The 13392-nt window shown below is 48.6% G+C and overlaps 1 long non-coding RNA gene across 1 annotated transcript in view; it reads left to right on the top strand.

The window, feature by feature from the left end:
* LOC110257748 (uncharacterized) overlaps positions 1-12190 on the top strand; it is an 87380-nt gene extending 75190 nt beyond the window's left edge. The window contains exons 2-4 of the long non-coding RNA XR_014835778.1: positions 8629-8855; positions 9150-11314; positions 11936-12190. This is a non-coding gene — a long non-coding RNA (uncharacterized LOC110257748). The remainder of the gene's footprint in view (positions 1-8628; positions 8856-9149; positions 11315-11935) is intronic.
* Positions 12191-13392: the final 1202 nt, after the last annotated feature.

The following is a 13392-nucleotide window of genomic DNA, read 5'->3' as shown; positions in this document are numbered from 1 at the left end:
GGTTGCCTGGATTTACCCTTGCTATTGGCCAAAGGCTTTCATTATTGTTCTCATGGACAAATGAGAGTGGCGTGGGTGGATGGGAGAGCCGGGTTCTGACGAATGGAGGCAATAATACCCAGAATCCTTTGAGGGTCGCCCCTCTCTCTAGTGGTGACTGTGCAGCAGGCATCCAGTCTTTGTTGGGGGACTGGTGATCTGCCCTGTAAGAAATGTTTCAGCAAACGAGACTGGTTAAACTTGGAAAAGAAAAAACTCGGCGTTCCCATTGTGGCTCAGGGGTTAACGAATCCGACTAGGAACTATGAGGTTGTGGGTTCGATCCCTGGTCTCGATCAGTGGGTCAAGGACCCAGTGTTGCCATGGGCTGTGGTGTAGGACGCAGAAGCGGCTCAGATCCTGCGTTGCTGTGACTGTGGTGTAGACTGGAGCTACAGCTGGGAACCTCCATATGCCGTGGGTGCAGCCCCAGAAAAGACAAAAAAAAAAAAAAAAAAGAAAAAGAAAAACCTCATGGTGGGGGGTAAACACCATAGCTGTCTTATACTATCAAATGGGCTATCATAGTGAAGAAAAACAGACTTCTTTTGAATTTTCCAGGGTAGAAGTAGAATCAGCATGGGAAGCCACTGAGAGGCACTCATTCACTTAACAAATACTTTCTAAGTTGACGGCCCTGGGCCAGGTACTGTTTGATCACTAGAGGCGTACATATCAGTGAACACAGGCTAAGATCCATGCTCTGCAGAGCTTCCAGTCTTGACACTTACTTGAATGGGTGTGATAATTAAGACAGAAAATAAAATGGGCTTCTTCAGAAGACATTGATCATAAATAGGAGCCAGGTATTTGAGGTCGTTAGAGCCGCAAATCTCTGAGAGCCTCAGCCCTAAGTTTTGCGAGTCTAGGATAGTAACTTCCTTCCTTCTCTCCTTCTTTTATATATATTAAATTTTTTTCTTTTTTATTGATTTATTTTTTATGGCCACACCTGCAGCATTTGGAAGTTCCCAGGCTAGGGGTTGAATCAACACCGCAGCTGCCGGTCTGAGCCATGGCCACAGCCAAGCCAGATCCGAGCCACATCTGTGATCTATGTTGCAGCTTGTGGCGATGTCAGATCCTTAACCCGCTGAGTGAGACCAGGGATCGAACTCACATCTCACAGAGACAGTGTCAGGTCCTTAACCTGCTGAGCCACAACAGGAACTCCCCTTCCTTTCTTCTCCATTACTCTCTTAATCCCACTATTCCTTTCCAAGATAACGGGCTCAGAAGTTTACAGCCGGCTCTGGAAAGGCTGAGATTCTAAGCAGGAGTGTCACAGAGCGTGAACAAAGCTGTGGACGAAGGGTGCATCTCGCACATGACAAGGCCAATGGAGGCTGGGAGGGGCTCTCCTGCTTTTTCTGTTTCTTTTTTTTTTTTTTTTTTGTCTTTTTGCCTTTTCTAGGGCTGCTTCCCACAGCATATGGAGGTTCCCAGGCTAGGGGTCGAATCAGAGCTGTAGCCACCGGCCTATGCCAGAGCCACAGCAACTCGGGATCTGAGCCACATCTGTGACCTACACCACAGCTCACGGCAACGCCGGATCCCTAACCCACTGAGCAGGGCCAGGGATCAAACCCGCAACCTCATGGTTCCTAGTCGGATTCGTTAACCACTGCGCCATGACGGGAACTCCTTTTTCTGTTTCTGGGATTCCTCTCATGCACACTCCATGCAGTGAGAAGTTGACCTAGTGTTTGGGGTTGGAAGAGTTTGCGTTACATGTCTTGGGAGTCTTGAAACCGTAGGCTGGTCCAGGTAAGGCAACGAGGTGTCCTGTTTTGTTTGCGCCCATGTGCTTATTCCTTGTTGCTCTTTGTCACAGCTGCACACTAGCAATGGGTCAAGATGACAGGGACGCTGGCGAGGGGAATCTCTGTTTTCTTTCCCTGGTCACAGTGATACACAGACAGAGACATACCCGCGGGTAGAGATACACACACGCACACATTCGTGTGTATCTATACATACCTCACCATCTGTGCTGCAGCTGGCATTCAAGAGTGAGGGTGGAGGTGACAAAGTGGTCCCACGGTGGGGGGGGAACACCCCTATTTCAAATGCCCAGGACTGACCTCCTAAGGATAGAGCAGGAATGTTTCAGCATGTGGGGAAAATGGAGTTGCATTTGAGGGCCGGAGACCAGGGGCGGGCATGGAAAGCGGGCTTGGCTCCGGGCTGGACTCCAGGCTCACGGGAGGGGACAGGCTAGCGCGATGGGTGTTGGGGCTGCGGTTTGAGGAATGTGACTGAAAGAAGAGATGGAGGGTCTTGGGACCTCGGATGTGAGGGACAAGGAGGCCCACAAGGTTTGGGTTTTCTCTCTTAGTCATGGGGCCCAGGAGGCATGCTCACCCGATCTGGAAGCTGTAGAAATGAAATGTAAAAAGTGGAAGTTACCAGATCAGGATGAAAATAGAATGTTTTTGGGAGATTGCAGCTGTTGTTAATTACCAGAGCTGTGTCATCTCTGGTCTCTTGCTTTCTCTGTCACCTCTGGTATCAAGCTCAAGCAAGCCTGACAAATCGTTTCAATTTTACCGTTCGAGGTTGTGTTTGTTCATTGATCTTAACTCTGCAGCTCCCTGAAAATTCAGTCTGGAAGCTTGGCCCCAAAGTCAGGAGTGGTTGGTTCTGAAATCAGTGTGGAAGCATGGCCAATCAGCGATGTCTTTTCTGTCTTCCAAATCAATTGAGAAAAAGCGCTTTAATAGGGGCTTCAATTAAGTCAGAGGACAACGGGCTTTCTCAGCTGAATTACAGATTGTATAGATTATTTTTGTCTGGAAGCAAGAGTGTTGCAGGAAAGTTGGACTAATTCTTCTTACTGCTCCGTGTTTCTCCTGAGACCAGAAAGATTCTGCATGTCTGGTTCACTGTAGAAAGGCGGCTGCTTCCTCAGGGCAGCAGCATGTGTAGACAGGGTGTCCGCCTTGTGGGGGCAGGTGTCCCGGTCCTCTTGGGTGTGAATCCACCTCAGCGTGGTGCCTGGGTTCTCCGAAGCTGGCACTCTTCTTTGCTCTTGCCAGTCTTTGCCAGAGCCGCTGTGCTGACATGGCCTCTGAACCCCTGCACCTGACCTAAGGGTGCTCCCATTTCTGCTGAGAGAGCAAGAAGCAGCCCCTCGAATGCAGAGGCTCCCAAACCTGGCCACACACGAGACTCTGAAAACTAATGTCCAACCCACTCCCAGAAGTCTTGGATTCACTGGCCTGGAGGGGCCCTGGGGGTTGTGCTGCGCAGCTAGGGTCGAAAACATCCCCGGGAGTTCCCGTCGTGGCGCAGTGGTTAACGAATCCAACTAGGAACCATGAGGTCGCGGGTTCGGTCCCTGCCCTTGCTCAGTGGGTTAAGGATCCGGCGTTGCTGTGAGCTGTGGTGTAGGTTGCAGACGCGGCTCGGATCCCGCGTTGCTGTGGCTCTGGCGTAGGCCGGTGGCTATGGCTCCGATCTGACCCCTAGCCTGGGAACCTCCATATGCCGCAGGAGCGGCCCAAGAAATAGCAAAAAGACAAAAAAAAAAAAAGAAAGAAAGAAAACATTCCTGGAATCGGTTGTAATTTGGGTCCCAACCCTTTGAACATTCACCCAAAGTTAGGATAAACTTACAGGAAAACCGTGCAGTGGGGAATGTGTGACTGGATTTGGGCAACCGGTTTGGGAATACGTATACACACAGACACACACACACACACATATTTATTGAATTAAAAAATTTTTCCCATTGTAGCTGGTTTACAGTGCTTTGTCAATTTTCTGCTGTACAGCAAAGTGACCCAGTCACACATACATATATACATTCTTTTTCTCACATTATCCTCCATCCTGTTCCATCAAAAGTGACTAGATACAGTTCCCAGTGCTAGACAGCAGGATCTCATTGCTCATCCACTCCAAAGGCAATAGTTTGCATCTATTTACCTCAGACTCCCCATCCATCCCACTCCCCACCCCTCTGCCTTGGCAACCACAAGTCTGTTCTCCAAGTCTATGGGATGGTTTTCTGTGGAAAGGTTTATTTGTGCTGTATATTAGATTCTAGATATAAGTGATATCATATGATATTTGTCTTTCTCTTTCTGATTTACTTCACTTAGGATGAGAGTCTCTAGTTCCATCCATGTTGCTGCAAATGGCGTTATTTTGTTCTTTTTTTTTTTTTTTTTGTCTTTTTGTCTTTTTGTCTTTTTTGTTGTTGTTGTTGTTGTTATTGTTGCTATTTCTTGGGCCGCTCCCGCGGCATATGGAGGTTCCCAGGCTAGGGGTCGAATCGGAGCTGTAGCCACCGGCCTACGCCAGAGCCACAGCAACGCAGGATCCGAGCCGTGTCTGCAACCTACACCACAGCTCACGGCACCGCCGGATCCTTAACCCACTGAGCAAGGGCAGGGATCGAACCCGCAACCTCATGGTTCCTAGTCGGATTTGTTAACCACTGCACCACGACGGGAACTCCTATTTTGTTCTTTTTTAAGGCTGAGTAGTATTCCATGTGTATATATACACCACATCTTCTTAATCCAGTCATCTGGCGATGGACATTTGGGGTGTTTCCATGTCTTGGCTATTGTGAGTAGTGCTGCAATGAACATACGGGTGCATGTATCTTTTTCAAACAAACTTTTGTCCAGATATATGCCCAGGAATGGGATTGCTGGGTCATATGGTAGTTCTCTGTTTAGTTTCCTGGGTACCTCCGTACAGTTTTCCATAATGGTTGTACCAATTTACATTCCCACCAGCAGTGTAGGAGGGTACCCTTTTCTCCACACCCTCTCCAGCATTTGTTACTTGTGGACTTCTTAATGATGGCCATTCTGACTGTGTGAGGTGGTACCTCATTGCCAGGTTCTTGTTCAGGTAGGAGAGGGATTACAGGACTCGTGCCAGATGCCATCTTCTGCTTTACCTTGTGTCACAATGCACAGTCACATTTCAGAAACATAGCCTTCACTTGTGTCCCATTTTCACTTTTCAACCCAAAGATTCAGTATTATGTTTGGGTGATAAAAGAGGGGGCAATATTTGCCTCAAAGAAAATAAACTTTAGGAGTTCTTGTTGTGGCTCAGTGGTTACCGAACCTGACTAGCATCCGTGAAGATTGGGGTTCGATCCCTGGCCTCACCCAGCGGGTTAAGGAACTGGAGTTGCTGTGAGCTGTGGTGTAGGTCGCAGCTTGGATCTTGAGCTGCTGTGGTGTAGACTGGCAGCTACTGCTCTGATTGGACCCCTAGCCTGGGAGCCTTCATAGGCTGTGGGTTTGACCCTGAAAAGACAAAAAGACAAAACAAAAGTAAACTTCAGTCTTTGTTGAAGTTTTATCCCTTTTCATCTGTGATTCAATAGGAGAAGATTGATGCCTAGGGATGTGATTGTAAAAAAAAAAAAAAAAAAAAGGAGTGTATTTCACATAAGCTTGGTTGAGGGTGCTCAAGGAATTTTGAGATATTTAAACCTATCAGGATTTCTGTTGATACTCTTATCAGCGTTTGCTGGGCCAAGAGGGGTTAGTTTCTCTCTGTTCTTTGAAATACAGTGGACCTTTGGAAAGGGGGCTCGCTGTAGAACAGAATGCCATGTTTAAGTGTTATAACCACTAGAGACTCCAAGATCTTGTTTCGTAAAGCAATGCAGAAAGCTCCCGATGAAAGAAACCTTAGAAATGAGGACGCGGAAACCCCCATGGAGACTGGATTTGGTCTGGAGCTCAGATCTCTTGAGACCTCGCTTGATGTTCTTTTCATTAAACATTCTGTTTGCATTTGGGGAGGTAAAGGGTGTAATGAAGAGGTGGGGGGGGAAAGGGAGAGGGAGAAACTTAATATTTCACCTTTTCCTTTTGGTAACCATAAGTTTGTTTTCTGTCTAGAAATCTGTTTCTGTTTGTAAATAGATTCATTTGTATTATTTTTTAGATGCCACATATAAGTGATGTCATATAATATTTGTCTTTGACTTCCTTCACTTAGTATGATAATCTCTAGGTCCATCCATGTTGCTGCGAATGGCAATATTTCATTCTTTTTTATGGCTGAGTAATACTCCGTTGTATGTACGTACCACATCTTGTTGATTGATCGATGGACACTTAGGTTATTTCCATGTCTTTGCTATTGCAAATAGTGCTTCTATGACCATTGGGGTGCATATCTCTTTTCAAATTAGTGTTTTCTCTGGGTAAATGCCCAGGAGTGGTATTGCTGGATCACATGGTAATTCTAAATTTATTTTTTTAAGGAACCTTTATACAGTTCTCCATAGTGGCTGCACCAGTTTACACTCGCACCAGCAGTGTAGGAGGGTTCCCTTTTCTCCACACCCTCTCCAGCATTTGTCATTTGTAGAGTTTTGCTGATGGCCATTCTGACGGGTGTGAGGTGACACCTTGCTGTGGTTTTGATTTGCATGTGTCTAGTCATTAGCGATACTGAGCATGTTTTCATGTGCCGGTTGGTCGTCTCTTTGTCTTCTTTGGAGTGATGTTGATTTAGAACTTCCGTGCATTTTTGGATTCAGTTATTTGTGGTTCTGATGTTGAATTGTATGAGCTGTTTGTATGTTTTGGAGATGCACCAAGAGGGGAGAATCTTGACCCTGGGTGCTGTGGATCCTCAGAATAAGGAAAAACAACGAGGAATGCAGGTTGTACAACAGAGAGCAGAGCTGTAGGAATGTAGCACTTGAGATGCGGGAGGACCACAGAGAATGCCCTGAGGCTGGTGGAAATGATCGTGGTTAATAGGCACAGCTGTAGGCTGCCCAGATCAGTGCCCTGTGGTTGAGATCAGAGGTCCTCCACCGGTGATGAGGGACCATTGCTTACCAGAAGCCTCAAGGTTCCCGTGGTGGCTCGGTGGTTAGCAAATCCAACTAGGAACCATGAGGTTGTGGGTTCGGTCCCTGCCCTTGCTCAGTGGGTTAAGGATCCAGTGTTGCCGTGAGCTGTGGTGTGGGTTGCAGATGCGGCTCGGATCCCGCGTTGCTGTGGCTCTGGTGTGGGACGGCGGCTACAGCTCTGATTGGACCCCTAGCCTGGGAACCTCCATATGCTGCAGATGTGGCCCTAGAAATGGCAAAAAAAAAAAAAAAAAAAAAAAAAAAAGATTGCGCAAGGACAAATAACTTGGCACTGCTCCAGCACTGCGAGACTGAGACTGTCAGTATCAGTTCTGGTGAGTGGGTGCTCCTGACAGACTTCTTCTGTCTTAGACCAGGCCATGTCCTTGCGGCTGTTTCCTGAGTCTGCAGACCGGCTTTATTTTATTTTTTTTATTTTTATTTTTATTTTTGTCTTTTTTGTCTTTTTGTTGTTGTTGCTATTTCTTGGGCCGCTCCCGCGGCATATGGAGGTTCCCAGGCTAGGGGTCGAATCGGAGCTGTAGCCACCGGCCTACGCCAGAGCCACAGCAACGCGGGATCCGAGCCTCGTCTGTGACCTACACCACAGCTCACGGCAACGCCGGATCGTTAACCCACTGAGCAAGGGCAGGGACCGAACCTGCAACCTCATGGTTCCTAGTCGGATTCGTTAACCACTGCGCCATGACGGGAACTCCAAGACCGGCTTTATTAATCACGATGTAGTGGTAACAACAGCCGCTGCTGACTTAGTGTCTCCTCTTGTGAATTTAATGTGTCTCCTCAAAATCCCTGTGTTGAAGCCCTACGCCCCAAAGTGATGATACTTAGACATGTGGTCTTTGTGAGGTGATTAGGGTTAGATGAGATCATGGGGTGGGGCCCTCATGACGCGATGAGTGGCTTGACCAGAAGAGGAAGAAGGAGCCTCATTGCCCTCGCGGCACATGCGCACTGAAGAAAGGCTGCATGAGAACCCCGTGAGGAGCCGACTCTGCACCTCAGCGAGGGGTTCTCACCAGGACCTCAATCAGCCAGTAGTACCTTGATCGTGGACGTCCCAGGCTCCAGAACTGTGAGAAAAGGCCTTTCTGCGAGGTCAAGGCACTCAGTCTGTGGTATTTTGTCACAGCAGCCTGAGCTAAGACAGTGGCCACATGCCAGGAACTTGCCACACATTGTTTCAACCAGTCCTCTGAACCCCTAGGCAAGGTGGCTGTTTCTACCCGGCGAAGCGAACAGAAACAGGGGCGTTAACCACTTGGCCCAACGTCACACAGCCTGTGGGAGAAAAGAATAGAAATACAAGTGCTTAGCATGGAGTTTCATACAGAATAGACACGTCCTAAAGAATCTCATGACTCAAAACTCATGTTTTTTTTTTTTTTTTTCTTCAATGTTCATTCAGGCCCCCCCTTTGTCCCAGCAGGTCAGCGGTCTCTTACCCTTTCTCCACCATGGCTGCCCCCCAACACAGATTCTGACTCCACTGTGACAGAAGGGAAGCCACTGGTGTTCAGCCAAAGGTGGTTCTGAGCGTGGATGGAGACCCAGCCTCACAGTTCCTTAAAGTTTCTCCTCTGAAGGAAGACACCTTTGGCCTAGGACCCAGTAGGGGCGGAATGCTAGTCAGGAGCCTGGGGTGTGTGTAGCGGGGGAGACTTTTCTGGAGGCGCTCCTCGCCCAAGGCCCCAGGCAGCATCCTCTCCTGCCGCCCACAGGGCGTCCTTGGAGAGAAGTCCAGGCAGTCAGGGGAGCAGCCAGCTGAGAGGATGGGGCCCACAGAAGAAGCTGGGTTCACAGTGCCAGGGGCCAGGCGCAGACTCCGTGCCCCTCCTTGGAGTCATCCCAATCCCAGACCTCACGGCCGAAGAAGGACCAGAGTACAGGGCCTTTTGTTCCACGTCCCCTTCCTAGGCGCACACATGGGAGGTGTGCACCGAGCGAGGTACGTTGCCCCCAGCTCCATGCCTGGCATTGCTGTCGGTCCCCATCCGCGGTCCAGGGGCAGGAGGGGTGAGGAGGACAGGTGGAAGGGAGGAGGTGAAAGTGGAGAAGCCTCAGGACCTGGGGACAAGTGGAGGAAGAAAGGGTTTCCCAGTAAAAGCAAGAGCCGCTGGAGCCATGGATCCTCCCTCCCTTCCCGGGCTTCCTGCTTCCCTTTGGGGGGCGGGGTGGGGGAGGCTCGATTGCTGCATCTTCATGCACTCATTTGTTAACAGCGATGAACAATTTTAAATAGGTTTTGAGTTTTAGAATCCCTGCAAGACTCTTCCTGCCGTCTTGAAGAGCTCCGGGGACTGGTTGAGGAGGCACCGAGGAGTCTGCGAAAGCCAGCAGGCAGGAAACAAAGCCTGGGGTTAATAACGAGCAACTTTATCATAGACATTGTCTGTGAAAACTTCAGAACTAAATGTCCTGGGCAAATTTTCATTTCTCTTTCATGCTAGGGACACGTCAGCTCCTCGCTTCTAATTAGCATTGCTCAAATGCCACAGCAAGATGGGCGAGAATCAGGCTTTCATCTCCTGTCGCATTTGTCCGTGGAGCTGCCATCGCCATCAGCGTCTGTGTAGCTTTATTCCTTTACTTCTTGGTGTTCTCTCTGACAGTAAGAAATTCGCTTCCTCCATGGAACAAGTGTCATTCTGTTAAAACTGAATGCCTGTCATCTCTTCCTTGCGAGTAATGTGCATTTGATCAAAGAGTCTGGATGGCTCACACAGATGTCCCACAATGCTCTTCTCCATAGGAAGCCATTTTTCTTTCCTGAGGCTATTAACTGGCTTACAATAAAAACCTTTAAGCACGCCTCTCTTTTGAGAAAATTGTTCCCAGAATCAGTAGGATGGAGCATAGATAATAGAAAGAGACAATAAGATCATCTTGCATGTAACCAAGCTCCCATTTAGACCTTAGTTTGCCTGTGTACCCTGGGAGATGATGGGGTGCCCCATGAACCATTCCTGAGATTTAAGTGGCACAGAGAGAATTTAGCATTGTTGCCTAGTCATTGATTCTTCTCAGAGGGGGTGATGGATCCAGCCATGTAATAGCCGCGGGCAGGGCAGTGGGTACATCCTTAGGATGAAAGAAGGCTTACTTTGAACTAACACAGAGTTTCTCAAACATGGCTATTGACATTTTGAACTGGATCATTCTCTGCTGCAGGGGCTGTCCCATGCATTATAGGATATTTAGCAGCGTCCCTGGGCTCTACCCACTAGATGCCAGCACCCTTCCTCCAGTGGTAACAACCAAAAATATCTAGACACTGCCAAATATCACATGGGGGAAATACTGCCGTCTGTTGGAAGGCGCTGACCTAAAGCACACACAATTGTTGTAGAAGAAGGCTTTGAACACTTTTCTTTAAAGGTCTGCAGAACTTTAGGGTGCCGCTAGAGGGCGTGCAACTTTAGAAAGGTATCCCTGAGGGACCCCACGGAAGTGTGGGAGAATTGGGAAGCCGGAAGGAACCATTGATGAGAGCAAGGCCTGGGATTCTAAGAGCTTTAACGAAGCAGCCCCCAGTGAGAACACACCCCTCACCCCAAGAACTGAGAAGACCCTGCATTGAGAGGTGACTGTCAAATGGCAGGCTCCATCACCCAGGAGGAGTGTTCTATTGTGAGGAGGTGGCAGTCAGCCTCTTGCATCTGCTTGATGCTGTGTCCCTCATGTTGAGAAGGAAGAGATTGTTGGTCTTACTTTGATTTTTCATGAGGAGGAGACAGCATTCGATTCACTGAGCATTTATTTTGTGCCTACTCTTTATTAGGGCCTGTGTTACGGAGCTATTGGTAGATTGCATAAATGGCCATAGACTACTTACCCCTCCTGCATCCAGCCTTTGGGTAGTCCCTTCCTACACTGACTGTGAGCTTGGCCATGTGATTTGCTTCGGCCAATGGGTCAACAGCAAATGTGATGCAAGCGGAGACATGAAAAGCTCTTGCTCACTGGGGCTGATCCACTCTTGAGGCTCTTGGGATTTTGCCACTGCTGCATGATCAGAGACCTGCGGCCCAGGGGCACCTGTGTCCCATCTTAGGGCCAGCTAACTTCCAGCAGCAGAGACATCTAGTGGACCAGCAATTAACCAGCATGGCCCAGCTCAGCACAGCAGAAGACTGGCAAAGAATGACCAACCAAAATGCCCACCCATGGAATTGTGAGTGAGACTGACGGTTGTGGTTTTTAGGTACTTGAGTTTCGAGGTGGTTTATTATGCCTCTGAAGCTAACTGGTAGAGGAATTCCCATCGTGGCTCAGCGGTAATGAACCCAACTAGTATCCATGAGGATACGAGTTCAATCCCTGGCCTTGTTCAGTGGGTTAAGGATGCGGCGTTGCTGCTACAAGCTGCAGGGTAGTTTGCAGATGCGGCTTGGATCTGGCGTTGCTGTGGCTGTGTGTAGGCCGGCGGCTACAGCTCCAATTCAATGACTCGCCTGCGAACTTCCATATGCCGTGGGTGTGGCCCTAAAAAAACCAAGCCAAACCAACCAACCAAACAAAAGCCTAACTGGTACAGAAATACAGGTGAATAAGATGTAGTTTTTGCTTTCAGGATTCTGCAGTCTAATAGACCACCAATTTCTCCCAAGGGAGCCTGCTTGTGTAATTGGACTCTTGGAGTCATGGTAGGTGGTACAACCAGCCGCTCACATCCTGTCCCCCTGGAATACTTGTTAAAAGTGTGAACTCCGACACCAAAGTGCTTGGCTTCAAGTACCAGCTCCATCACTTACTAGCTGTGTCACCCTGGGTAGATGGCTTCATCTTTGTGCCTCTATTTCCTCATCTCTAAAAAGGAATGAAATATTAACACCTACCTCACAGCGTTGTCAAGAGGATACTATATACAAAGTTCTTGCAACAGGGCCTACTGCTTAGTGTCTTGAAAGTGGTTGGTCTAAAAATAGAATCAGCATTAAAATTTTCTTCCTTTCTTTTTTGTCTTTTCAAGGGCCACTCCCGAGGCATATGGAGGTTCCCAGGCCAGGGGTCCAGTCGGAGCTGTAGCTGCTGGCCTATGCCACAGCCACAACAACTCAGGATCGAACCGCGTCTGTGACCTACACCACAGCTCACGGCAACGCTGGATCCTTAACGCACTGAGCGAGGCCAGGGATCGAACCTGCAACCTCGTGGTTCCTAGTTGGATAGGTTAACCACTGAGCCACGACGGGAACTCCTCTTTGTTTTTTTTAAACAACACTCCCCCTAAATGTAATAGCACGATATGTTCTTTGGGGAAAATTGGAAAAAAAAAAAAAAGTATAGGAAAAGTATAATGACGGGGACAAATGTCATCCCTTAGATTCTGTGCTGACTTACCAATAACACAAGTTTTTGTCTTTTTAGGGCCATACCCATGGCATATAGAAGTTCCCAGGCTAGGGCCCGAATTGGAGCTACAGCTGCCGGCCTACACCATAGCAACACCCCATTCAAGCTGTGCCTGCGACCTACACCACAGCTCAAGGCAACGGTGGATCACCAGCCCAGAGAGTGGGGCCAGGAATCGAACCCACATCCTCATCCTCATGGATCCTAGACAGATTCTTTTCCGTTGTGCCACATTGGAAATTCCCATGACACGCTTCATTTTAAATTAGGCTGCTGTGATCAGCTGTTGGAGAAAGATCATTCGAGACACTGAGGGAAAACAGAACTCTGAGTCAGATGGTGCCCTTTATACAGACTTACTCTGTACCCACATCTCCTGGATTGAAGGAGATCAAGAGCTTCTTGGTTCTGCAGCAACGGGGGGATAATTGGCAGATCCCAGTGGCCTAACTGAAATGTAGGGCAAAGTGCAAGAGGAAACCAGCAAGGAAGGTACTGCTAAGCAACTCCGGACCCATTTTTAACTCGACCACATTCTCATACGCTGCCTCTCTTGATGGGCAGGCCTGCTCGGTAAGTTCCAGTGGGCAGTTGTTTTTTTTTTTTTTTTTTTTTCCTCTCTCTTTTTAAGGCTACACCTGCAACATATGGACGTTGGCAAGCTAGGGGTCGAATCAGAGCTGCAGCTGCCGGCCTACCCCACAGTTCACAGCAACGCCAGATCCAAGCCGCATCCGTGACCTATGCTGCAGCTTGTGGCAACGCCGGATCCTTAACCCACTGATTGAGGCCAGGGATCGAACCGGCATCCTCATGGATAGTAGTCAGGTTCGTACCCCGCTGAGCCACAACGGGAACTCCGGGCACGTATCAGGAAACCTGCTTTTGCAGAAGCAGAAGGTGCATCTTATAATGTGGTCACATGGGAAGTGATAGGTGAGGCTGGGCTCCAGTGCCTTCCTTGCTTTGCTGAAATACCTCATACAGTCTGGAAGCATGGCCTGCTGAGTGCAGAGGACGTGGGGGCCAGCACTCCTTTCAGGGGTTGCTTATGAAGTTAGTATGATTTTGTTAGGGCAGGAAAGTTAAGATCAGAACACGGTGTGGTTTCTAAGACATTCGGACGCCTA

Source organism: Sus scrofa, chromosome X, assembly GCF_054392235.1.
Source record: "Sus scrofa isolate SSC_HxYL_T2T_F1_AM1 chromosome X, Sscrofa_HxYL_maternal_Yorkshire_Landrace_v2.0, whole genome shotgun sequence".
NCBI lineage: Eukaryota > Metazoa > Chordata > Mammalia > Artiodactyla > Suidae > Sus > Sus scrofa.
Note: the sequence above shows the minus strand (reverse complement) of the source record. Positions and strands in the feature narration are given on the sequence as shown.